At 39.1% G+C, this 25469-nt stretch overlaps 1 protein-coding gene across 1 annotated transcript in view; it reads left to right on the forward strand.

Annotated features, from left to right (window-relative positions):
- PLD5 (phospholipase D family member 5) overlaps positions 1 to 25469 on the forward strand; it is a gene marked incomplete at both ends in the record, with an annotated part of 465875 nt that overhangs the window by 409386 nt on the left and 31020 nt on the right. The gene's annotated exons all lie outside the window — the stretch shown is intronic.

The following is a 25469-nucleotide window of genomic DNA, read 5'->3' on the forward strand; positions in this document are numbered from 1 at the left end:
GACAACATTAAATGCACCAACATTTGAATTATAGGGGTTCCAGAAGAAGAAGAGAAAAAGAAAGGGACTGAGAAAATATTTGAAGAGATTATAGTTGAAAACTTCCCTAATATGGGAAAGGAAATAGTTAATCAAGTCCAGGAGGCACAGAGAGTCCCATACAGAATAAATCCAAGGAGAAATACACCAAGACACATATTAATCAAACTGTCAAAAATTAAACACAAAGAAATCATATTAAAAGCAGCAAGGGAAAAACAACAAATAACACACAAGGGAATCCCCTTCAGGTTAACAGCTGATTTCTCAGCAGAAAATCTACAAGCCAGAAGGGAGTGGCAGGACATAATTAAAGTGATGAAGGAGAAAAACCTGCAACCAAGATTACTCTACCCAGCAAGGATCTCATTCAGATTTGATGGAGAAATTAAAAGGTTTACAGACAAGCAAAAGCTGAGAGAGTTCAGCACCACCAAACCAGCTTTACAACAAATGCTAAAGGAACTTCTCTAGGCAAGAAACACAACAGAAGGAAAATACTTACAATAACGAACCCAAAACAATTAAGGAAATGGGAATAGGAACATACATATCAATAATTACCTTAAATGTAAATGGACTAAATGCTCCCACCAAAAGACACAGATTGGCTGAATGGATACAAAAACAAGACCCATATATATGCTGTCTACAAGAGACCCACTTCAGACCTAGAGACACATACAGATTGAAAGTAAGGGGATGGAAAAAGATATTTCATGCAAATGGAAATCAAAAGAAAGCTGGAGTAGCAATTCTTATATCAGACAAAATAGACTTTAAAATAAACACTATTAGAAGAGACAAAGAAGGACACTACATCATGATAAAGGGATCGATCCAAGAAGAAGATATAACAATTGTAAATATTTATGCACCCAACATAGGAGCACCTCAATACATAAGGCAAACACTAACAGCCATAAAAGGGGAAATCGACAGTAAAACACTCATAATAGGGGACTTTAACACCCCACTTTCACCAATGGACAGATCATCCAAAATGAAAATAAATAGGGAAACACAAGCTTTAAATGATACATTAAACAAGATGAACTTAATTGCTATTTATAGGACATTCCATCCAAAAAGAACAGAATACACATTTTTCTCAAGTGCTCATGGAACATTCTCCAGTATAGTTCATATCTTGGGTCACAAATCAAGCCTTGGTTAATTTAAGAAAATTGAAATTGTATCAAGTATCTTTTCCGACCACAATGCTATGAGACTAGACATCAATTACAGGAAAAGATCTGTAAAAAATACAAACACATGGAGGCTAAACAATACACTACTCAATAACGAAGTGATCACTGAAGAAATCAAAGAGGAAATCAAAAAATACCTAGAAACAAATGACAATGGAGACACGACGACCCAAAACCTATGGGACGCAGCAAAAGCAGTTCTAAGGGGGAAGTTTATAGAATACAATCCCACCTTAAGAAACATAAACATCTCAAATGAAAACGTATACTTACACCTAAAGAAATTACAGAAAGAAGAAGAACAACAACAAAAAAAACCCCCCAAAGTTAGCAGAAGGAAAGAAATCATAAAGATCAGATCAAAAATAAATGGAAAAGAAATGAAGGAAACGATAGCAAAGATCAATAACACTAAAAGCTGGTTCTTTGAGAAGATAAACAAAATTGATAAACCATTAGCCAGACTCATCAAGAAAAAAAGGGAGAAGACTCAAATCAATAGAATTTGAAATGAAAAAGGAGAAGTCACAACTGACACTGCAGAAATGCAAAAGATCATGAGAGATTACTACAAGAAATTCTATGTCAATAAAATGGACAACCTGGAAGAAATGGACAAATTCTTAGAAATGCACAACTGCCAAGACTGAATCAGGAAGAAATAGAAAATATGAATAGACCAAACACAAGCACTGAAATTGAAACTGTGATAAAAAATCTTTCAACAAACAAAAGCCCAGGATCAGATGGCTTCACAGTCGAATTCTATCAAACATTTAGAGAAGAGCTAACACCTATCCTTCTCAAACTCTTCCAAAATATAGCAGAGGGAGGAGCACTCCCAAACTCATTCTACGAGGCCACCATCACCTTGACACCAAAACCAGGCAAGGATGTCACAAAGAAAGAAAACTACAGGCCAATATCACTGATGAACATAGATGCAAAAATCCTCAACAAAATACTAGCAAACAGAATCCAACAGCACATTAAAAAGATCATACATCATGATCAAGTGGGGTTTATTCCAGGAATGCAAGGATTCTTCAATATACGCAAATCAATCAATGTGATACACCATATTAACAAATTGAAGAAGAAAAACCATATGATCATCTCAATAGATGCAGAGAAAGCTTTTGACAAAATTCAACACCCATTTATGATAAAAACCCTGAAGAAAGTAGGCACAGAGGGAACTTTCCTCAACATAATAAAGGCCATATATGACAAACCCACAGCCAACATCATCCTCAATGGTGAAAAACTGAAACCATTTCCACTAAGATCAGGAAAAAGACAAGGCTGCCCACTCTCACCACTCTTATTCAACATAGTTTTGGAAGTTTTAGCCACAGCAATCAGAGAAGAAAAGGAAATAAAAGGAATCCAAATTGGAAAAGAAGAAGTAAAGCTGTCACTGTTTGCAGATGACATAATACTATACATAGAGCATCCTAAAGATGCTACCAGAAAACTACTAGAGCTAATCAATGAATTTGGTAAAGTAGCAGGCTACAAATTTAATGCACAGAAATCTCTGGTATTCCTGTACACTAATGATGAAAAATCTGAAAGTGAAATCAAGAAAACACTCCAATTTACCATTGCAACAAAAAGAATAAAATATCTAGGAATAAACCTACCTAAGGAGACAAAAGACCTGTATGCAGAAAATTATAAGACGCTGATGAAAGAAATTAAAGATGATACAAATAGATGGAGAGATATACCATGCTCCTCGATTGGAAGAATCATTATTGTGAAAATAACTCTACTACCCAAAGCAATCTACAGATTCAATGCAATCCCTATCAAACTACCACTGGCATTTTTCACAGAACTAGAACAAAAAATTTCAAAATTTGTTTGGAAAAACAAAAGACCCCGAATAGCCAAAGCAATCTTGAGAACGAAAAACGGAGCTGGAGGAATCAGGCTCCCTGACTTCAGGCTATACTACAAAGCTACAGTAATCAAGACAGTGTGATACTGGCACAAAAACAGAAAGATAGATCAATGCAACAGGATAGAAAGCCCAGAGATAAACCCACGCATATATGGTCACCTTATCTTTGATAAAGGAGGCAGGAATGTACAGTGGAGAAATGACTGCCTCTTCAATAAGTGGTGCTGGGAAAACTGGACAGGGACATGTAAAAGTATGAGATTAGATCATTCCCTTACACCATACACAAAAATAAGCTCCAAATGGATTAAAGACCTAAATGTAAGGCCAGAAACTATCAAACTCTTAGAGGAAAACATAGGCAGAACACTCTATGACATAAATCACAGCAAGATCCTTTTGGACCCACCTCTTAGAGAAATGGAAATAAAAACAAAGATAAACAAATGGGACCTAATGAAACTTCAAAGCTTTTGCACAGCAAAGGAAACCATAAACAAGACCAAAAGACAACCCTCAGAATGGGAGAAAATATTTGCAAATGAAGCAACTGACAAAGGATTAATCTCCAAAATTTATAAGCAGCTCATGCAGCTCAATAGCAAAAAAACAAACAACCCAATCCAAAAATGGGCAGAAGACTTAAATAGGTATTTCTCCAAAGAACATATACAGACTGCCAACAAACACATGAAAGAATGTGCAACATCATTAATCATTAGAGAAATGCAAATCAAAACTACAATGAGATATCATCTCACACCAGTCAGAATGGCCATCATCAAGAAATCTAGAAACAATAAATGCTGGAGAGGGTGTGGAGAAAAGGGAACACTCTTGCACTGCTGGTGGGAATGTGAATTTGTACAGCCGCTATGGAGAACAGTATGGAGGTTCCTTAAAAAACTAAAAATAGAACTACCATATGACCCAGCAATCCCACTACTAGGCATATACCCTGAGAAAACCATAATTCAAAAAGAGACATGTACCAAAATGTTCATTGCAGCTCTATTCACAATAGCCCGGAGATGGAAACAACCTAAGTGTCCATCATCAGATGAATGGATAAAGAAGATGTGGCACATATATACAATGGAATATTACTCAGCCATAAAAAGAAACGAAACTGAGCTATTTGTAATGAGGTGGATAGACCTAGAGTCTGTCATACAGAGTAAAGTAAGTCAGAAAGAGAAAGACAAATGCCATATGCTAACACATATATATGGAATTTAAGAAAAAAAATGTCATGAAGAACCTAGGGGTAAAACAGGAATAAAGACTCAGACCTACTGAGAATGGACTTGAGGATATGGGGAGGGGGAAGGGTAAGCTGTGACAAAGAGAAAGAGAGGCATCGACATATATACACTACCAAACGTAAGGTAGATAGATAGTGGGAAGCAGCCACATAGCACAGGGAGATCAGCTCCGTGCTTTGTGACTGCCTGGAGGGGTGGGATGGGGAGGGTGGGAGGGAAGGAGATGCAAGAGGGAAGGGATGTGGGAACAGATGTATATGTATGACTGATTCACTTTGTTATAAAGCAGAAACTAAAAAAAAGAAAAAACTGTTTGAAAAAATGCATAAATGAGATGAGGATGGGGATAAAAATGGAATATTGAATAATAATTTATTCAAAAGAAGAAAGGAAAGATTTTAAACACAACATTTAGATCAAAAACAATAGAAAAGAGCTATCAAGATGGTATATTTTAATACAACTATATTATCAATTACATTAAATATAATTGGTCTAAACATGCCACTTAAAAGAAAAAGATTGTCAGAGAAATAAACAAATCCACAGTTATAATTGAAGACTTGCATTCACCTTGCTGTAATTGATAGAATAAGCAGAGAGAAAATCAGTAAGGATATGGAAAACTTGAAAAACACTATCAACAACTTGACCTAATTGATGTTTATAGAACACTTTATCCCAAAACAGTAGAATTGATATTATTTTCAAGTGTACATGGAACAGTTACCAAGATATCTCAAATCATCAGCTGTGAAACAAAACTTGAACCTTTCAAAAATTGAAATTATACAAAATGTGTTCCCATATCATAATGAAATCTATGAATCTATAAATGAAAAAGTGAAATCAATTTTTAAAAAGATATCTGGAAAATATATTATATATTGACTAGGTCAAGAGTAGATCATAAGGGAAATTGGATAAAACTTTGCATTGAATGAAAATGAAAATACAACATTTCAAAATTTGTGGATGCAACTAAAGCAGTGCCTTGAGGGAAATTTATAACACAAAATACTTATATTAGAAATAATATTTCAGATGAATGAAATAAAAAACTGGTTCTTTGAACAAATTAGCAAAATTGATAAACATCTAGCCTAACCAACCAAGGAAAAAGGAGAGAAGACACAAATTATAAATATCAGGAATTCAAGAGGGGAACATCACTACAGATAACACAGACATTAAAAAGATAATAACAGAATACCATAATCAACTCTATGGCCATAATTTTGATGACTTAGATGAAATGGATAAATTCCTTCAAAAATAACAACTACCAAAGCTCAGTCAATAAGAAAAAGATAACACTAATAGTATTTTATCTATTAAAGGAATTGAATATGTAGTAAATACTTCCCATAAAGAAAACTCCAGGCCCAGATGGCTTCATTTAATATTCTAAATAGTTAAGGAATTAAAGTAATTCTTCACAAACTCTTCCAGAATCTAAAAGAGGAGGAAATACTTCCTAACCAATCTTATGAGCATTTCCCAAATACCAAAATGAGACAAATACAAGGAAGGAAGACCAATATTTGTCATGAACATAAATGTGAAATGCTCAACAACAACATTTTATATAGCAAATAAAATGCAATATAAAAAGATAGTACATCATGACCAAATAGAGTTTATCCCAGGAATGCAAGGCTATTTCACTATTCAAAAATCAACCAACATAATACATTATAACAAAACAATAACAAAGTATAAACCATAGAATTATAGCAATGGGTACAGATAAAGCCTTTGACAAAATTCACCATTCATTTATGATACAGTCAGAAAACTGGGAATAAAAGGAACTATTGTTAACCTGATAAAGAGTATCTGAAAAAGGCCTATAGCTAACATCATATTTAATAGTGAAACACTAAATGATTTCCCCCTAAGAAGGCAAGGATATCAAGGCAAGGATATATCTTCTTACCAGTCCTAAGGCATATTGTACTGGAACTCATAGCCAGTGCAGTAGGGCAAGGAAAATAAATAAAAGGCATATGGATTGGAAAGGATGAAATAAAACTCTATTTGTAGATGACATGAATGTCTATGTAAAAGTTCCCAAAGACTCTACAAAATAGTTACAAAAACTAATAGGTAAATTTATACCAGTTGCATGATATGAGGTCAACATAAAAAAGGAATGATTCCATCTATAGAAACATTATCAGTTTTCTATATACAATATTTTTATATATAAAAGAGAAACATTATAAAAGCCAGCATTCCTATGTAATAGCATGAACAGTGGAGATTAAATTTTTTTTTAAAAAATTACCATCTAAAATAGCATCCAAACCATGAAATATTTAAGAATATGTCTTTAAAATATGTGAAAGATCTTTATGCTAAAAACTGCAAAGCACTGATGAAAGAGATAAAAAAGGATATTAAAAATGTAGAGATATACAGTATTTGTGGTTTGGAAGATGCAATATTTTTATGATGTCACTTCACCCCAAACTGATGTACAGATTCAGTGCAATTCTGATCCGAAATCCCTGCAAGACTTTTGTAGAAATTGGAAAGCTGATTCTAAAATTTATTTATAGAAGTCCAGGAATTAGAATAGCCAAAACAATTTTGAAATTGAAGAACAATGTTGGATGATTCACATTACCTGATTTTCTGACCTACTATAAAAGCTAAAAAGTCCAGACATATATCCCCATGTATATGTATAGCTGATTCGCTTTGTTATACAGCAGAAACTAACACACCATTGTAAAGCAATTATACTCCAATAAAGATGTTAAAAAAAGTCCAGACAGTATTGTACTAGAGACAATATAGATATCTAGATCAATAAAACAGAATAGAGAGTCAAGAAATATATATGTGTATATATATATATATATATATATATATATATATATATATATACATATATATATGACATTCTTACAAAGCAAAACTATAGGGACAAAAAAAGTCAGTGCTTTCCAAAAGCTGAGGTTTGAAGAAGGGGTGACTACAAAGAGGCACGGGGTAACTTTTGTGGGTGATGACACTGTTCTATACACTGATCATGGTGGTGGTTACAGACTGTATATCAAAACTCTAAGAGCTGTATGCTATGAATCATACCAATGTTTTTGTAGGTCAGTCTCCCAAAGCAATAGAGATAGAAGCAAAAATAAACAAATGGGACCTAATCAAACTTACAAGCTTTTGTACAGCAAAGGAAACCATAAACAAAATGAAAAGACAACCTACAGACAGGAAGGAAATATTTGCAAATGATGTGACCAACAAGGGCTTAATTTCCAAAATATACAAATAGCTCATACAACTCAACAACAAAAAAACAAACAATTCAATAGAAAAATGGGCAGAAGACCTAAAAAGACATTTCTCCAAAGAAGACATACAGATGGCCAACAGGCACATGAAAAGGTGCTCAACATCATTAATTGTTAGAGAATGCAAATCAAACCTACAATGAGGTACCACCTAACACCGGTCAGAATGGCCATCATTATAAAGTCTACAAATAACAAATGCTGAAGAGGTTATGGAGAAAAAGGAACCCTCCTACACTGTTGGTGGGAATGTAAGTTGGTGCAGCCACTGTGAAAAACAGTATGGAGGTTCCTCAAAAAACTAAAAATAGATTGGGATCCAGCAATCCCACTCCTGGGTGTACAACCAGGCAAAACTATAATTCAAAAAGATGCATGCACCCCTCTGCTCACAGCAGCACTATTCACAATAGCCAAGACATGGAAACAACCTGTCCATCGACAGATGAATGGATAAAGAAGATGCGGTACATAAACACAATGGAATACTACTCAGCCATAAAAAAGGATGAAATAATGCCATTTGCAGCAACGTGGATGGACATAGATTATCATACTAAGTGAAGTAAGTCAAAGAGAAAGACAAATACCATATGATATCACTTATATGTGGAATCTAAAACATGACACAAATGAACCTATCTATGAAACAGAAACAGACTTACAGACACAGAGAACAGACTTGTGGTTGCCAAGGAGAAGGGGGAGTGGGGAGGGATGGAATGGGAGTTTGGGATTAGCAGATGCAAATTAGTATATATAGAATGGATAAATAACATGGTCCTACTGTATAGCACAGGGAACTATATTCAATATCTTGTGATAAACCATAATGGAAAAGAATGTAAAAAATGTATGTATATATATATATATATATATATGTGTGTGTGTGTGTGTGTGTGTGTGTATGTATAACTGAATCACTTTGTGGTACAACAGAAATAAACAAAACATTGTCAATTAACTATTCTTGAATTTTTAAAAAAGAGCTATATGCTAAAAAGGGTGAATTTTACTATAGGTAAATTGTACATTAATGAAAATGGAAAATAATTTTTTAAACCTGTGGTTTTATAATGGTATTGGCTTCAAAAACTATCAGTAAACTAAACATTAGTCTTAAATATATCAGCTATTTAGTAATGCAGTACAGTCTGGTAGTTCTGGATAATCGATTGCAGGATTTTAGAACAGGTTTCTTGTAGGTCCATGATTCTTATGGAGAAAACAAAACCAGTAATAGGATAAAACATGGCTGATTTTCAACATTCTGTTGTACATGTGTTAAGCCTGAGTCACCTCAGTGAATATTGATGAGCTGCTCATATAAATTATGCTCTAGGTTTCTTGCTGTCATTTTAACATAGGAGCCTTTTAATATGTATATAGGATCACAATTTTTCTATGTCACAAAGATAACTAGAGAAAAAAATAATATCTGAGGTGTTGCTCTCAATGCTTACAAAATTGCTGCATTCTAAAAACAAAGTTAAGTGCATGTTGTAGAAAAATGTGAAATTATCTGAGGAGAAATTGAAGCCATCTCTCCTATAAAAATCAAAGTAGGATTTTTTAAATAAGTGGAGACCCAGATTTAGTCACTATTATATTGTCTGCATTTGCATAAATGTAATGTATCAAATATAGAAAAATTAATCTGCCCTTTCATTTAAATGTTCAGTCATGTGCTGGTGGTATCATCTTTTTGTTAATTTCAACTCTAATTTATAAGTAAAAAGGTCATTTGGAATCAAAAAGTGAAATCCATTGAACTCTTAAAAACTGAGTGAATAGAAATGTTTAATGGCAGAAGAAAATAAACTGAACTATGGGGAAACAAGGCACAAACAAGAAGCTGTTTCTTTCCTTCCCCACCCACCCTTCCATGCTCTGTGCTCATTCTTGGGCTTCATAAACAGCACTGAGAATGCTGGTGAAGCCTGGCTTGACTGAGGAATTCACCAGACTATTTCCTATCTAGTCCCTGCTCAACTACCTCCTGCCCAACTTCCTTTAAGAAGAGCCTCTCAAAAAGATAGAAAACTTTCCTATACACACTTAAGAAAATTGGCAAAGGTCTGAGGGGAAAGGTTTCCTAATCACCAACAACAACATCAACAAAAGAGACACTTCAGCTACTCATCTTATGAACTTCTTTTCTGCATGGACCATGTTCATCTCTTCCTTCTTGAAATGCCCCTCAGTTCTTTAATTTTTCAAACATTTTTCTTCTATGGCAATGAATACTTTCAGTTCATCTCCTGCCTTTTTGATTGGTCCTTTGTCTCCTTTTGTGGGTTCTTATGTACTGAGCTCTTCCCTTAATTAATGGTGTTCCCTGTGATTTCATTCATCCATTCATTCATTTAAGAAATACTTATAAAAAATCCATTATGCCCTAGGCACTGGAAATACGGCAGTCAACATTGTTCTTAATAAGGGAAAATATAAAAGACAAAAGCACTCATATTATAATCCATTCTGAACAGCCTACCTATTCTTCCTGCAACAATCATCTACTCTTGTAGTGGCACCCATCATTTCTGTGATAACGGCTCTCACATTTCTGTTACCAGCTCAGACTCAGAGTTGCCAACCCACTGGACCACTATGCAGAGCATAGTGGTACAGAGTGTGGATCCTGCTCTGATTGTGTTCATATTCTAATTCCACTCCTTACTAAGTATTTGGCCTTAATTGTTACGTGACTCAGTCCCCCTGTGTATTAAAGGGGGATAATGATAGTGCCTGCCTGACTTACTTGTTCTGAAGACTAAAGCAGTAAGAACTCAATAGATGTTAACTGTTTTCACCAGTTGAATTTTGCAGATGAACTTCAAACTCATGGGGTCTGCATTCAGATGTGCTCTGTTCATTGTTCACTTTAGTCACCCACTTTAGAAACCCAGGAGTCAGCTCTGTCTCTTTCCATTCCCCGTCCCCACACATTCAATCCTCCCCAAAGTCCTGCAACAATTACCTCCTATTTCTGTGGTTCAGGACTTCATCATCTCTTCCTGGCCCTGCTGCTTGTTTCCTTGTTTCTTTCCCCCCAGTTCAGTGTCAGAGGAATTGGGTAATGTCACTTCACTTCATTAACATTCCAAGCACAATTCCCAAACTGGTGGCCTGAAGAGCAACTCAACAGGCAGATGTTTTGGGTTGTCCAGCAATACTAAACAATAAAATTTAATTTTAATGTCATCATGTGGGGCATACACTCCCTAGATCAGCCTCAGTCTCCTCTATTCATAAGCTTTCACATGCATTTACGTCACATGTTTGTTCTGGTGCCCAAGACAGTTGGGTTTCTGACCTCTAACATGAAGGGTAATGGGCCCACTCCTTAATATACCAGCCTTTCAGATCTGCATCCCACCACTTACCAGACCTTCCCCTCCTACCACTCATTCTCTCAGAGATTATGCTTCTGACATTTCTCACCTCCATGCCCTTGTTCACACCCTTTATTCTGCCAGACGTCCTCCCAACTCTGCTTGTTGAAACTGTAGAGTCTCAAGATCCTTCAAGATCTTTATCAAATTTCTCTAACCCCATGAGGCCATTCCACATCCACCTAATTTGGCAGTCATCTGCCACTCAAGTTATTAGCTATTTTAATCACAGAGTATTTTGCTAAAACCTATGAACATTCTCCTTATGAACCAGCAGATATACACCACACCTGCTGAACTCCATTATGATCCACAGGTTAAGAATCCCTTCTAATCAGATGCAATATCTATCTCTCTTACTTGAATCCTACGGAATGTTGGTGATCTTTTCCTTAAGCTACTTACAGTTTCTACCTTGATTTATAGCTTGTTTTTGTTCTCTCCCAACTGCCACCACTCCTTCACACCCCAGCCCACCCATGCTCACAGTTGTTCATCACATATGCTCAGTGTTTAATTATTGAATTGAACTGAATTATTTATAAAGCCTGGATACCAGTCTGTGACCTGACTAAGCAGTTACTATTTTACAAAATTGCATTGCTTATAAGATTGGAGAAATTTGTCATTTTATAAATTATACAAGGGACAAACATAACTTTCTGGTAATGTTTGTTTGCCAGACTGTTTTCTATGCTATAACTGCCCTTACACATTTATTTCTTTTGAATTATTTATGACAGCCATGTCTTAGTAATGCAAAAAATGTGTGGAAAGGGCTTCCCTGGTGGCACAGTGGTTGAGAGTCCGCCTGCCAATGCAGGGAATGAGGGTTCATGCCCCGGTCAGGGAAGATCCCACATGCCGTGGAGCAGCTGGGCCCATGAGCCATGGCCGCTGAGCCTGCATGTCCGGAGCCTGTGCTCCGCAACGGGAGAGGCCACAACAGTGAGAGGCCCGTGTACTGCAAAAAAAAAAAAAAAAAAAAAAAAATGTTTGGAAAGAATTGAGTAATTTAACTTTTATTTTAGGTCCAAATAAGAATGTTGAAGTCGGCGAATGAAACATCTGGCCTTTTAAAAAATTTATTTATTTTCACATTCAGTGGCATTACATTCATTTGTTTCCATCAGGTCACTCTTACTGACCAGTTTTCTCTGTCATTGGTATTTGGTGTTTTAGTGGCTCTGATGCATTTTTTAAAGATGCTCACAGGACACATTCATGGTTGATCAGATCCTACTGCTCTCCCACTCATGCTAGACTTGGCTACACTTTGTAGGAAAACGTTAAAGAATCTTTCATGTTCAAAACACACTGGGCTAGCTAATGGATCATCCTCACAACACTTTCACCTATACAATAGTTTGAAACATCTCCACCCTATAAGATTGCCAGTCTGGTTCCAAATAAGATATCCTTAAAGCCTTTTTTTACTGTTGTGGTCTTTCAAGTCAATGTTGGTTATATTCTTGGGGAAAAAAAGACTAAATTATGTATTTAAGGGTGAAACAATACTAAATTATTAAACCATACTAATTATTGCAGTAAGTTTTCCCATTCTCACCCACCTGTCTATCCCCATGCAAGCCCATGCCGTGTTTCCTAGTTTAGGGCCTTTGACTAGCCAGTTAGCAGCAATGGCTGGGCTGCCTCCCACTTCCTTAGAGAGGGTCTTCCCACTCCAGACTTTAAAGAAGGTGACTTCCCATGAGCTGAAAAACTGGTTACAGCCAAACAATTTGCAAATAAATTGATGCCATTGGTGTAACATTGTTACATGATAGGGTTTCCACATTTCAAATTTTACTCTATTTTTGAATATTAACACTTTCTATAGCATCCTGTCTCACAAACTTGAGAGAGATGTTGGTTGCATATGTATTGAAAGGAATCATAAACACCAAAGGGACACAGACATCACATCATAGTCTCAATAGAGTTGTGCTTTGAGTTTTTGTGGCAGTTAAGCTCTGGGAACTAACTGAATCATAAGAGTTGTATCTTCATACCCCAGTCCATGTTTTTAAAGTTAGGAAAGCAATGCATTAAACAATGTTGGAACACCTTGAGCAATGTTCTATTCCAAGCATCAGGTAAGGAGGGTGTGGTGAATGCTAAGATGAAAAACACAATAGATCTGTGAACAACATAGATGAGTCAAAGGTACATTATGACACAAAACAAAAAGAAATAATACCTTTCAAAAATTCTGGCTGAATGTTACCCTTATGAAAGGCAGGGCAGAAGCAGCTTGGGGTGTTCATTCCTGATTCAAATCCATGGAAATAGCCCTAGGAGAATGCAGTTGAGGTCATTAGATATGAGAGTTCACTCGTGGAAGTTTAGGAAGCCAATAAACAACACCCTTGGGCTTCCCTGGTGGCGCAGTGGTTGAAGGTCTGTCTGCCGATGCAGGGGACGTGGGTTCATGCCCCGGTCCGGGAAAATCCCACATGCGACGGAGCGGCTGGGCCCGTGAGCCATGGCCAATGAGCCTGCACGTCCAGAGCCTGTGCTCCGCAACGGGAGATGCCACAACAGTGAGAGGCCCGTGTACTGAAAAACAAAACAAAACAAAACAAAACAAAAAACAAACAAAAAAAACACCCTTCTCTTACCCTTCTGAGCTCCAGGCCATTTTTTAAAATACCTCCAGGAATCAGACAGATGGTGATTAAACTGTCAGCTTTATCACTGATGAAGCCAGAATGGAAAACGTAGTTCAGATGTGTGGTCAAAATTGGGCCTCCTACTACTTTCCCGAGAATTAAACATGCCCAAGTTAAAGGCATGGCCACTGCAAATCTGTAGGCTGCTTCTGTGCGTGCCCCATGGAGGGCAGGAGCCAAATGTCCAGAGAGAGACTAAGCTGCTCTGAATGAGGACAGGCCTGCACTGTGTCTGCTGCTGCTGCTGCTGCTGTATTTATTCCCTAGGGATATCACTCTTTCTTCTATGGGAGGAGTAAGTGATGGAGCGGGTGGTAGAAAGAAGATGGAAGTTACCCTTTTCAATATAACTCCTGCTGACAGTAAGGAAGGGAGCGAGGTAAATCTGCTTGAGCCACACCACGGCAGAGCTTGGCAAGTGCATTCATAATTTTCATATGTAAAGTGCAGCAGGTCACTTCATGGCCTGGAACCTTCTCTGAAGGGTGTAGGTGTGGCAGAAGTGTGCATATAATTGGATAATAATAATAATAGCAAACACTTGTTATTCTTTGTGGGGGACACTGTCCTAAGCAGAGTCTATGTGTTTATTTAATCATTGCAACAACCCTATGAGCATTATTATTATCATCCCTTCTTGACAGAGAGATTAAGGAACTGGTCTGCTGCCGACACAAAAGGTTAAGGAACTTGCCCAGAGTCCTACTGGAGAAGGTTGTGAGAAACAGAATTTGAGCCTGAGTCCTTGCTGTACCCTCTAAAGCAGATAATCACCCTGACTGGCTGGCCATTGCACTCAGGTTTGCCAGCCAGCCCAGTGATGGCCCAGACCAGAGGAGAACAGTCTCTTTTCACCATTCTGAGATGTTTCTAGAGCTACATGGACAGGGAGGAGATGAGAACCAACAGAGCTGGTAGTATAGGTGTAACATTTCATTTTAAAAGCTAGGTAGCCTCCCGTCCTGGTTGTTCCACCACTGTGGTGTCAGAAAAGTGTCACAGTGCTGCCCATGAAGGAATCACTGAAGGGGGCAACCTGGGAATCTCCACTCCAAGCTACCAAGGAATGAATCAGGAGGAAGGGAACAGATAGAGGGCAAAACGTTTCTCTGGAACAAGAGGGAGATCCTTTGTTTTGAAAAATTTCAGAGCTTTTCTGTACTTCAAGGTCTCAAAGCAGGCCCTGAATACTAAAAGAGTTCGTTAAATTATAATATACAAATGAAAACCCACTAAGTTCTTCCACTTGCCCCTTCTTCCCACAATTAGATGACTTGGCTGCAAAGAAGCGTAGCATAAGATTTATACATTGGGTGGGTTTCTTTTTTTAGAAAAGATTTTCTCTCTCTCCGATTTCCTTAAGTATTTCATCTTTGCATGAATAAGAAGGGGGCAAATGGCTGCAATTCACATTGATGTTAATATCCTGGTACATACATGGGGCCAGGTGTTTATTGTACAATCCTGAAAGGCAGATACAGTCACTCAGGTCTGGCCCAACATTTTGTCAAAAGAGAGTAGATCCTTGGAGGGTTTGAAAAGGGGATCAAATGCAATGAACTGAAAGTGGCATGATCTCAGCTTCCTCGCCGCTCATTTAGAAGACAAGAGAGAAAACAGAAATGATAGGAGAAGCTGTAGTAACATTTTGGAATCATTTTCAACTCTTCTAAAGAAGCAGGATAAAATTAAAGTAGTCCAAAAAATAACTGAAATGTGTTTCCAATTTGTTTCATTCCCTTCTACTCTCAACCCCATTCTTTTAAAATTCCTTCCATTGAACATATGTATATGTATAACTGATTCACTTTGTTATAAAGCAGAAACTAACACACCATTGTAAAGCAATTATACTCCAATAAAGATGTTAAAATAAATAAATAATAAATAATAAATAAATAGAATAAAATAAAATAAAATTCCTCCCATTAACATTCTCTGCTTACTGTTTTATCTATTGAATTTCCTTTGACTAGCCAAGAAATCAATGTATGAATTCCTTACAGCCAAAAGTCAAAGATGCCAAAGGAATAATGGTACTTATAAAAGATGAAGCACTGATGGAAGGAAGGAAGGGAGGGAGGGAAGGAGGGGAAAAGAAAAAGCAACACCCTCATTCATTCTACTGTCAACTGACAAAAAAATGCACAACCTAGAAGTTGAGAAATATGTTTTGTCAGATGGACATACTGAAGATTTAAGCCTGGCAGACAGGCTTTCAGATAGCTCTGAGAAGTAATGGAAGAGCCAGGGTATATAGGAGTTTTGCAAAAACAAACCAGGTAGTGGAACATCAAAAGATTTCTGCTAACTGAAGAAAAAACAAACATTTCAAGTTAATGAATTTAGCACCTTTCTACGTATGGGAAGATGCAAGAGTCTGGGCTCACTGAAATCATTCCTTTGATATGCACCTTATCTAGGGCCAGTATCCTATTTGTCTCCATCCTGAAACCCCTCTGGGTGAACAGTCTGGGCTGATTGCAGACAAGAAATTGATTTGTGAGTTCCTTACAGCCGAAAGTTAAAGATGACAAGTGAAGAGTGGTACTTTGGAAAGTAACATCCTTTGTCTACTTATATGGCAGGCAACATTCTTCGTCCACACTATGAAGGAACACTGTGAGGTATCTACACAGCATTATTGGGCAAAAGAGCCAGGAATGAAATCACAGGACATTATTCTGTGATCTTGCAAGTCACTTCCTCTTTGGGGAGCTCAGTTTCCTTAATTTTGAAATAAGGTTGAACTAGCTGTTCTCTAAGGATCTTACATTCTCCTTTTTTCAATTAATCACGTTCCTTCTGGCAAGCATTTTTATTCCCACTTGGTAACAAAGAAAATAAGACATCAGGAAGTTAAGTGGTATATACCACTCACTGTGGAAGTGAAGGGGCCAGAGAGCACATTTCTGAGCAGGAGGCTGTCTTTGAGCTGCTAAGATTCAATTCTTTATTTTCCATCCCTAGTAACAAAAATTTCACCATGAGGGCAGAAACAAAATCAAGTTAGAGCTCCTAGTGATTAAGTTTCCTGCAGTAACTCAGAATATAAATCAGCAGCTAACTGGATGCATGGGAGTTGCTCACAGTTGCAAGTTCTTTTGTGTTTGTCAAGAAAATTAAAGAAATACTTGTTCACATTTCTATAAAAGCATGAAAACAACAAACCAGATGTCCATAAATGATAGATTGAGTTGTGGTTAGGCTAATCTGAATTAATTATTCTGAGTTACAGCAAAGAACAATGCTAATGCCTCCCCTTATTCTGCTGACAAGAGCATCCATCAGATGCCTGCTTTGGCTTCTGTATCACCAGTAAAACCCACTAAACCAAGCCTGTCTCCCTTCATTCTGCCTCTCATGTCCTGAGTAGAAGGTGTTTCTTTTCTTCTCTCACTGCATTTCCTTTCATAAATCCCTTCCACTAATTTTGAGAAAATAAAGAAAAATGTTCTTTTGGTATAATTACATTTCCCCTAATTCTTATTTTGCTTTGAAATGGAGACTGCTAATATAAATAGAAATTCCAGGGCAGAAAAAACAAGGACATGCATATAAACAGTAGGACTTAACCCTCACCCAGGGGAACTTCTAGTTCCTCTTTGTAAGTAATTCTTCCCGAAGATGAAATATTAAACTAAGCTTTCAGCTTCCCTGCTCACTAGCTGTGTGTTTGGACAAGTCCCTTAGTCTCTCCGTACCTTAGTTTCCTTACTTGTGCAATGGGTTGTTGTGAGGTTTAAATGAACACAGACTTGTAAAGCATTTAGAACAGTGTCTGGCGCACAGTAAACACTATAGTAACTAGTACTACCTCTGTTGTTATTTCTCCCTAAGCAGTAAGTTATAGTATCTGCTGGATTGTCTCAAACCCAAACACTTCAGAAAGTTTTTGCTCTGGTTGAAAAATCTTCAAAACAAAAGCCAAATTTTTTTTTTTTCCATCTTCACTTGATACCAGCCTAAACCAAGTCTGTATATTTAGAAATTGTTTTGAGTCATTCTAAGATTGGGAGAATGATACAGAGAGGAAGTAAAATTCTCTTTACATCTCTAGAGGGCAAAGCTTGGCTTCTTCCATTGCCTTTCGATTCTAAAGCTGTAATGTAGTCACAGCAGAACGATGTCAGAGATTGCAGATTAAAGGTCACAAAAAGCAGTTTACACAACAGGGGGAAAGGAGCACCAAATCTTTGTTTAGAATGCGGTCATTGGGAATATTTGTTGCTGGAGAAAATCTAAGTAGAGTGACCATTTGCATGTTGATGATGATAAATGGTACATAAGGGGAGCCCTGGGGATGATAAATGCTGAGAATGTTTATAAATATGTTTCCCTCTCTCTGATCATACCTAAAGGGACAAACATCATTCATAATTATGGTGCCATTAAAATAAACATTTTTATTTTATTGCTTCCAGGTTTTCCATTAGCTTTTAAAGAATTGGTTCATCAGATTTCCAGATTAAAATGTGTGATGGTATTCATTCCAACACAAGGTACATAACAGATTCAGCGACTGGAAGACAAAGAAACATGGAAAATGTTTCAGGAGCACCACTTGGCCTTAGGTTTTAATGGGCGAAGTCTCTTCCCCAAATGCAGCCTTTCTGTATGCCTTTACACAGAGCCGTTATTGCCTTCATTCATTCATTCCCGCTAAACGCTTCCTGCTTTGCTGCCTGGGCCGCTTTCTGTTTCAACTGGAACCGTGTTGACTACCTAGTACTCCCTCTACAGTGTGACTTAGGATAGAAGAGCAGCAGTCAACACACATTGAGTGCTGGTCCCTGTGCTTACTGCACTAACTTGTCTGCTTACTGCACTCACAACCGTGTGATGGGGATGCTCTGGGGATAAGAAAGTGTCATTGCCCTCAAGCCAAAAGCCAGCCTGCATGCTCGAGATGAGCAAGTTGCTTGTAACAAGGAGGAAGAGTGACACTGTGGCCACCTGCAGGATGTAAGGAAGCTGGTTTTAGGAAGGACTTATGGGGTTCGGACTTTGTGCAAGGTTTTGTTGGGGAGGGTATAAGTAATCAAGGGCTTTGCTCAGGACTGGATGCTATCAGGAGCAGGGCAACTTTGTGATTGGGTGTTTTAATAAGTTATCTGGGAACTTCCCTGGTGGTCCAGTGGTTAAGAATCTGCGTTTCAATGTAGGGGACGCAGGTTTGATCCCTGATCAGGGGAACTAAGATCCCACGTGCCGCAGGGCTACTGAGCCCACGCGCCACAACTAGAGAGAAGCCCATGCACCACAATGAAAGAGCCTGTGTGACTCAACTAAGACGTGATGCAGCCAAAAGTAAATAAATAAATATTTTTTTAAATGCAATGTGATTAAAATTAAAAAATATATATAAGTCATCTGTATGGGAGGGGGATGAAGCAAGGCTAAAACTGTGATTGGTAAAGAAGCAGCAGTCACCCATATTAGCCAGGATGGGGGGTCTTTGGTCATTTCTGTGGCTTGGACAATGCTCATGTTTTGTCTGTGTTCACACACAATTACAGAGAGGTCTTTTTTTTTTTTTGTCTCAACTTCATCCTGGACAGTCAACAGAGTGGCCTTGTCTGATGCTAGTGTTCTGTGAAAGAGTTCATGTTTAACAGGAGGTAACCAGGGCATAACTTGAATGCCAGGTCAGTTCTTAGAAATATCAAGGCCAAGCTGACAGTCCTGTGCCAGCTTCCGGGCGTCAAGGGCTATTTATTCATTCTCAGTGGTGTTAAGAAGTTGAAGAGCTAGGCTAAAGTCATACAGCTCATGAGTTGAAGGGGCATAATGTTAATAGAACTCAATCTGGTCCCTAAGCCCAAACACTTACAAACGATTTGCCCTCATTTGGCTTTTATGAAACCTCTGTTTTCATCTTCCTGGATTTCCCAGGAGAATCCAGGTAAGCTTCCTGGCATATTCTGTGGAATGAATTGGATTGAGTCTTGAGAGCAACACTGACTTCAGTAAGAATCCAAGTCTAACGTGACCTAAACACAATCTATTTCAATGACAGTCTCTTGCCCTCCTCCTTCTGTGCCTTTGTCAGAAGTCAGATCTTGTTCAAGTATTCATGTGTATGGTTAGAAACACCCTTAGTTGGTGACGTCCTGCCTTTTAGCTCCAGCCACTCAGTTTGATAGAAGTGTCTTGAGGTTAATAAAGTGAACCCCTTTTTAAATAAAATGTTCTTTTAGTATGGTAGAAAGTGCTGAGGAAAATTCCCTCAAGGGCATAGGGGTACAGACAGCCTAAGGCAGGTGAAGCAGTGAAAAAAACAGACTAAGGAGACAAAACAGAGTTCAGAGATAAGCTAGGCTACATATTTGCAGTTACCTTGGGCAAGAATAGTGACCATGGTCTCAGTGCTCTGAACTCTAAAATGGGAATTAGAACATCTATCTTAAAACGTGTACATGGGCTTCCCTGGTGGCGCAGTGGTTGAGAGTCTGCCTGCCGGTGCAGGGGACGCGGGTTCGTGCCCCAGTCCGGGAGGATCCCACATGCCGCGGAGCTCTGGGCCTGTGAGCCATGGCCGCTGAGCCTGCATGTCCGGAGCCTGTGCTCCGCAACGGGAGAGGCCACAGCAGTGAGAGGCCCGCGTACCGCAAAAAAAAAAAAAAAGTGTACCGTTGGGCTTCCCTGGTGGTGCAGTGGTTGAGAATCTGCCTGCTAATGCGGAGGACACAGGTTCGAGCCCTGGTCTGGGAGGATCCCACATGCCGCGGAGCAACTGGGCCCGTAAGCCACAACCACTGAGCCTGCACGTCTGGAGCCTGTGCTCTGCAACATGAGAGGCCGCTATAATGAGAGGCCCGCGCACCGCGATGAAGAGTGGCCCCTGCTTGCCGCAACTAGAGAAAGCTCTCGCACAGAAACGAAGACCCAACACAGCCAAAAATAAACAAATAAATAAATAAATAAATAAAAATTTTAAAAAGCCAAAAAACTATTGAAAGATTTAAAAAAAAAGTGTACTGTTAACATAACAAACCTTAACATGTAACTTTATGGTTTCTGTTTGTATCCCCTGCTATGCTCCATGCTCTGAGCCCCCAAAGGCAGGATCCAGGTCTGACTTGTTCCCTGCCACAGCCTCAGAACCCGGCATGTGACCATTCCAACACCAACTCAATCTAGCCACAAATGGTCTCTGAGGAATGAATTTTATGCCCTCACACTTGACTGAGTGTGTGGAATCTGTTGGTAGTTAAAGTAAAATTGTTCATGGATAAAGAATTCTGCCATATCTGTTCCTGATTCAAACAAAGATGTAGTAGAAGCATCCTCAGCAGGCAGAGAAGAAAGGTGGACCTTGGTATAGCTGAAGCTAACACTGTTTGAGCCAGACACTGAGCTAAATGTTTTACATACATGTTTTCATCTATTCTTTGTAGCAATTCTATGATGTATACCCATTTACAGATAAAGGAAGCAAAGAGGTTAAGTACCTTGCCATTGGTGGAGTTAGTCTGTCTTCAGAGCCTGTTCTGGGAGATGACTTCCTGCATCTTGTTACGTCATATCTAGAGGTCTCTCTCTCTCTCTCCCCTGTTCCTCTGCAGGGGAAAGCTGTCAGAGCTGCTACCCTGGCACGCTTCTAGATTTCAAATTTCACGTTAACACTTACCCAGATTATTCACGCCATACCATATTGCAGAGGGGTTGCTTTCTTCCTAGGTATGGAGAGCTTGCACTAGTGTAGTGAGTACTTCACTCAATATTATTCTGTGTATTAGGAAAGAGTCAGTAGAGAATGACAGGGGGCAGCGGCTTTGTTCCCCAATGACAGCAGAGATGATGTAACCCCCATGTGGAGACTAGGGGACAGCTGTTCCCAAGGAAAGAGGTACACAGGAGAGCACCTTATTCTTGTCCAGCCTTTGAACAGAAGACTCCAAACATACTTGTTTGCCATGTGTTGCAAGTAACCTGAAATCTCTAAATGTCTGATGTGGAAAAACAAAGGATACCAAAGAGATCCAAACATACTAAAAGCCGATCATGGCCACCGAGTTCAACTTTTGGTCACAAAAATCAAATGATTCCCTGGATTTGTACTTTCATGGCATTCTGTCTCTGGCTCTATTGGGCTTGGATAGAGCTGTGGATAAGGCAGTTTCCACTCAAAAGACTGTGTCAGGTTCTGTACCCCATTGTTGGTAGGTGCAGGAAACATGGTTAGAGGACAGTTGGCTCATTGACCAATATAAGAACTGTCATTGATGCCCTCATTGAGCACCGTGCTTGTGAAAGTATTCCAGGTGGATCTCTGGGGCCAGCACGGCCACAGGTTTTATGTGTCCATGTCCAGGTTTGCTGCTCCAGGGCCCTTGGCACCAGAAAAGAGGTTCTTTTTAGATTCGGGTGCTCAGGATCAGAGGCCCTCAGGCTGACCTAGAACCAGGGCTTCTGGGTTGAGAAGGAAGCTCTGACCACCATAAATTCATCTTGAAGGCCAGGTATTCATTTGGTAAACATTTTCCAAGCAAGCACTATAGCTCAGCACTGGAAATAAAAATATGAACTTGATGCCTTCAGAGACTGTAGAGTCACTTAGGGGAAACAGACATACAAATTTTTTAAAACTATAATACCGTGTAAAAATGTGCCACATCAGAAATATGTGCAAGTACAGTACTAGACAAAGCAGGAAATGTGGTCAGAAAATTCTTCATAGAATTTACAGCAGTAGACCCATGGGTTGCTTACTAGCCATGTGTTAAGGTCAGTATAGCCTAAGGGACCAAGCACACAGGCTTTGAAGTTAGACCAAAGCTCAAATCTTAGCTGTGTCATTTACCATTCAGCAAATAACCATCCAAACCTCAGTTTCCTTGTATGTAAAGTGGAAGGAATAAATACCATTATATCTACTATCAAGATGAAAGGCACACTGCAGCAGTTTCCTAGGGCTTCTAAACCACAAACTTGGTGGCTTAAAAGAGCGGGACTTTTTCTCTCACAGGTCTCTGAAGGTGCTAATGGAGACTATTTCCTGTCCTCCTAACCTCTGGTAGTGGCCAGCCATCCTTGGCACATTGGCTTGCTGATGCATCATTCCAGTGCCTGTCTTCATATGTTCTTCTCCCCTGTGTGTATGTGGCACAGTGTCCAAATTTTCCTTTTCTTATAAGGATGCCAGTCATATTAGATTTAGGGCCTACCATAATTCAGTATGATTTCATCTTGATTGCATCTGCAAAAATCATATTTCTTAATAAGGTCACATTCACGGGTTCTGTGTAGAAATGAATGGGATCAGGGGACACTATTCAACACAGTACACACAACAAGTGAGCCCTCAGTCAATACTAGCTATTAAAATTAGGATTATTATTAAATTCTAACAGCAAAACTTGTAGATAGATATTATCCTCATCGAACAATAAACTAGAATTTAAGGGTTAAGTAATTTACCCAAGGCTAGTCAACAAGTAAGCTGCAGAACCAAGATACAAATCTGCCTCATCTGACTTTAAAACCTGGGAGGGTCACCAGCCACATTCAGGCAAGAGCCAGAAGGAGCTGATCTTGACACACAAACAGAAGTCTCTGGTCAGTATTGAGAGGCAGGTTGGGCAGGGAGAAGGGAATACATGGTGGACAGGACATTGATGTCCCAAAGCCATAGATGGCAAGGCTGGAAGACCCCTGTAGACTTTATAAGCCCAACCCCTTCATTGTTCAGAAAAGGAAAAAAAAGGACTCAGAATTGGATGACTTGCACGAGACCCTATAACCTGGTTGGTGAAAGATCCTAGACTTCAATCCACATCTTTGGCCTCAGGTCATTGTTGTTTGTCCCTTTTTTCCTGAGGATGGCCCCAGGCCAGGCCAGCCCCCTGGACATGCACTAACCTTGCCTGTGTCTGGCAGGCAAGGAAACATGTCAGGGAGGGGCAGCTGCTTACTTATGTGGGAACCTGTCTCAGCTCTGCTGACCCCACTCCCACCACCAGACAAAGAGCCTATTTATAAAGCTAAACTGATACAAAGTTGAAAACCCTGAAATGATCAAGGCTTCCTTGGAGAAGATAATGTGGCAGCATTGACTCAATCTGGGAAAAGGCACAGAAGTGTGAAGGTCAAATGCAGAGCCTACTATTCCTGAGATTCTATCATCAGAGACTGTGCAAACAGCAAGGTGGGCCCCATCTCAACCTGGAATGGGATTAGCAATTATTAGCAGTTATGCTAAACAGTTTCTGAAAATCCCTGAGATTAGAAAACACATAAGTATGTGTAAGTCTCTCCCCTTGCCACTGTTAAGGCCTGGGTGTTGAAGGCTCTGCGCCCAACTCCCTCATCCTATCTCCACAGCCAGGCAAAGGGACCTTTCCAGTTCATAGCCTGTCCACACCCCCTCTGCCTCACTACCTCCCTCCCCATGTCCTTCGGCATAAATGCCAAACTGTCTATCCCAGCACAAAGGCATCTGGGAATCTGACACACCTGTCCCACCAGTTTTACCCCCTGCCATCAAATTAAAGTATTTACCCACTCACACACACATACACATTCTCCCTTATCTCCCTCAGCTTCAGCTGCACAAATCTGATTATATCCCACAGACCTCAGTGCCTTTGCACATACTTGATATGCCCTCTCCACTCTAGTTCCTCCCACTTTCTTAGCCTTTCTTAATTGTCCTTAATGTTTGTGTCCATTCAGTTCTAGAAATCTGTATTAAAGCAATCCTTGTACAGGTGCACAGAGATGTATGTACAAGGGTACTTGTTGCTTTATATTTTGTATTAGAGGAAAAATAAGGACAAGTCCATCAGCAGGTTAAATAATGTGTCCATCTATTCTGTGGGCACTGTGGAGCTGCTAAAATGATGCCAACGAGGTACAGATGAATGTGAAAAGATCTCCATGATGCACTGTATTAGGGAGTCCTAATAGGAAAGGAGAGATGGGCCCCTACACAGTTGGTGACCTCTCCTATAATCCTGAGAAGAGTATTGAGTAGGGGGGTGGAGGAAAGGAATGAAGTTAAACACCTTCCAAGGTGTCCCTGACAAACACCTCGCTGGGTTTTCAGATCATGAGACATGTGTATTTATGCTGCTAAGACCAAAATTTCACTTTTTCACTTTCATTGACTAAGTCAGAAATCATCTATAATTTTTCAAAGTGATAATAGAATTGAAGCCAGTGCTGCTACGTTCCTGGGTGTATTTGATCAAGGGTGAGAAAACCTGCATCAAATTCTGAATCTACCCCTGACTAGATCTCTCACTCGGGGGGATATATTTTTGCTTACCTGTGTAAGATTTACTTTCCTCATCTGTGCATCGAGGGAGGTGGACAAAATAATCTCTATGATATCTTTGCTGCAAGATTCTATTGGTCTCTTACTCTTGAGGCTTGTGCAATGTTAATAAGAATAATAATTGCTAATATATTTTAAGTGGTTACAATGTGATAGGCACTATTCTGAGCCCATAAAATATATTAACCGTGTTATGCATCATAGCAATTATATGAAATAAATACCATTGTCTCCTTTTTATGAAAGAAGAAAATGATGCCCAGAGATTAAGTATCTTAAAAGTCACACAGGGCTTCCCTCATGGCGCAGTGGTTAAGAATCCACCTGCCGATGCAGGGGAAACAGGTTCAAACCCTAGTCCGGGAAGATCCCACATGCCGCAG

Source organism: Mesoplodon mirus (assembly GCF_964341445.2).
Source record: "Mesoplodon mirus genome assembly, chromosome: 3".
In the NCBI taxonomy this organism is placed as follows: Eukaryota; Metazoa; Chordata; class Mammalia; order Artiodactyla; family Ziphiidae; genus Mesoplodon; species Mesoplodon mirus.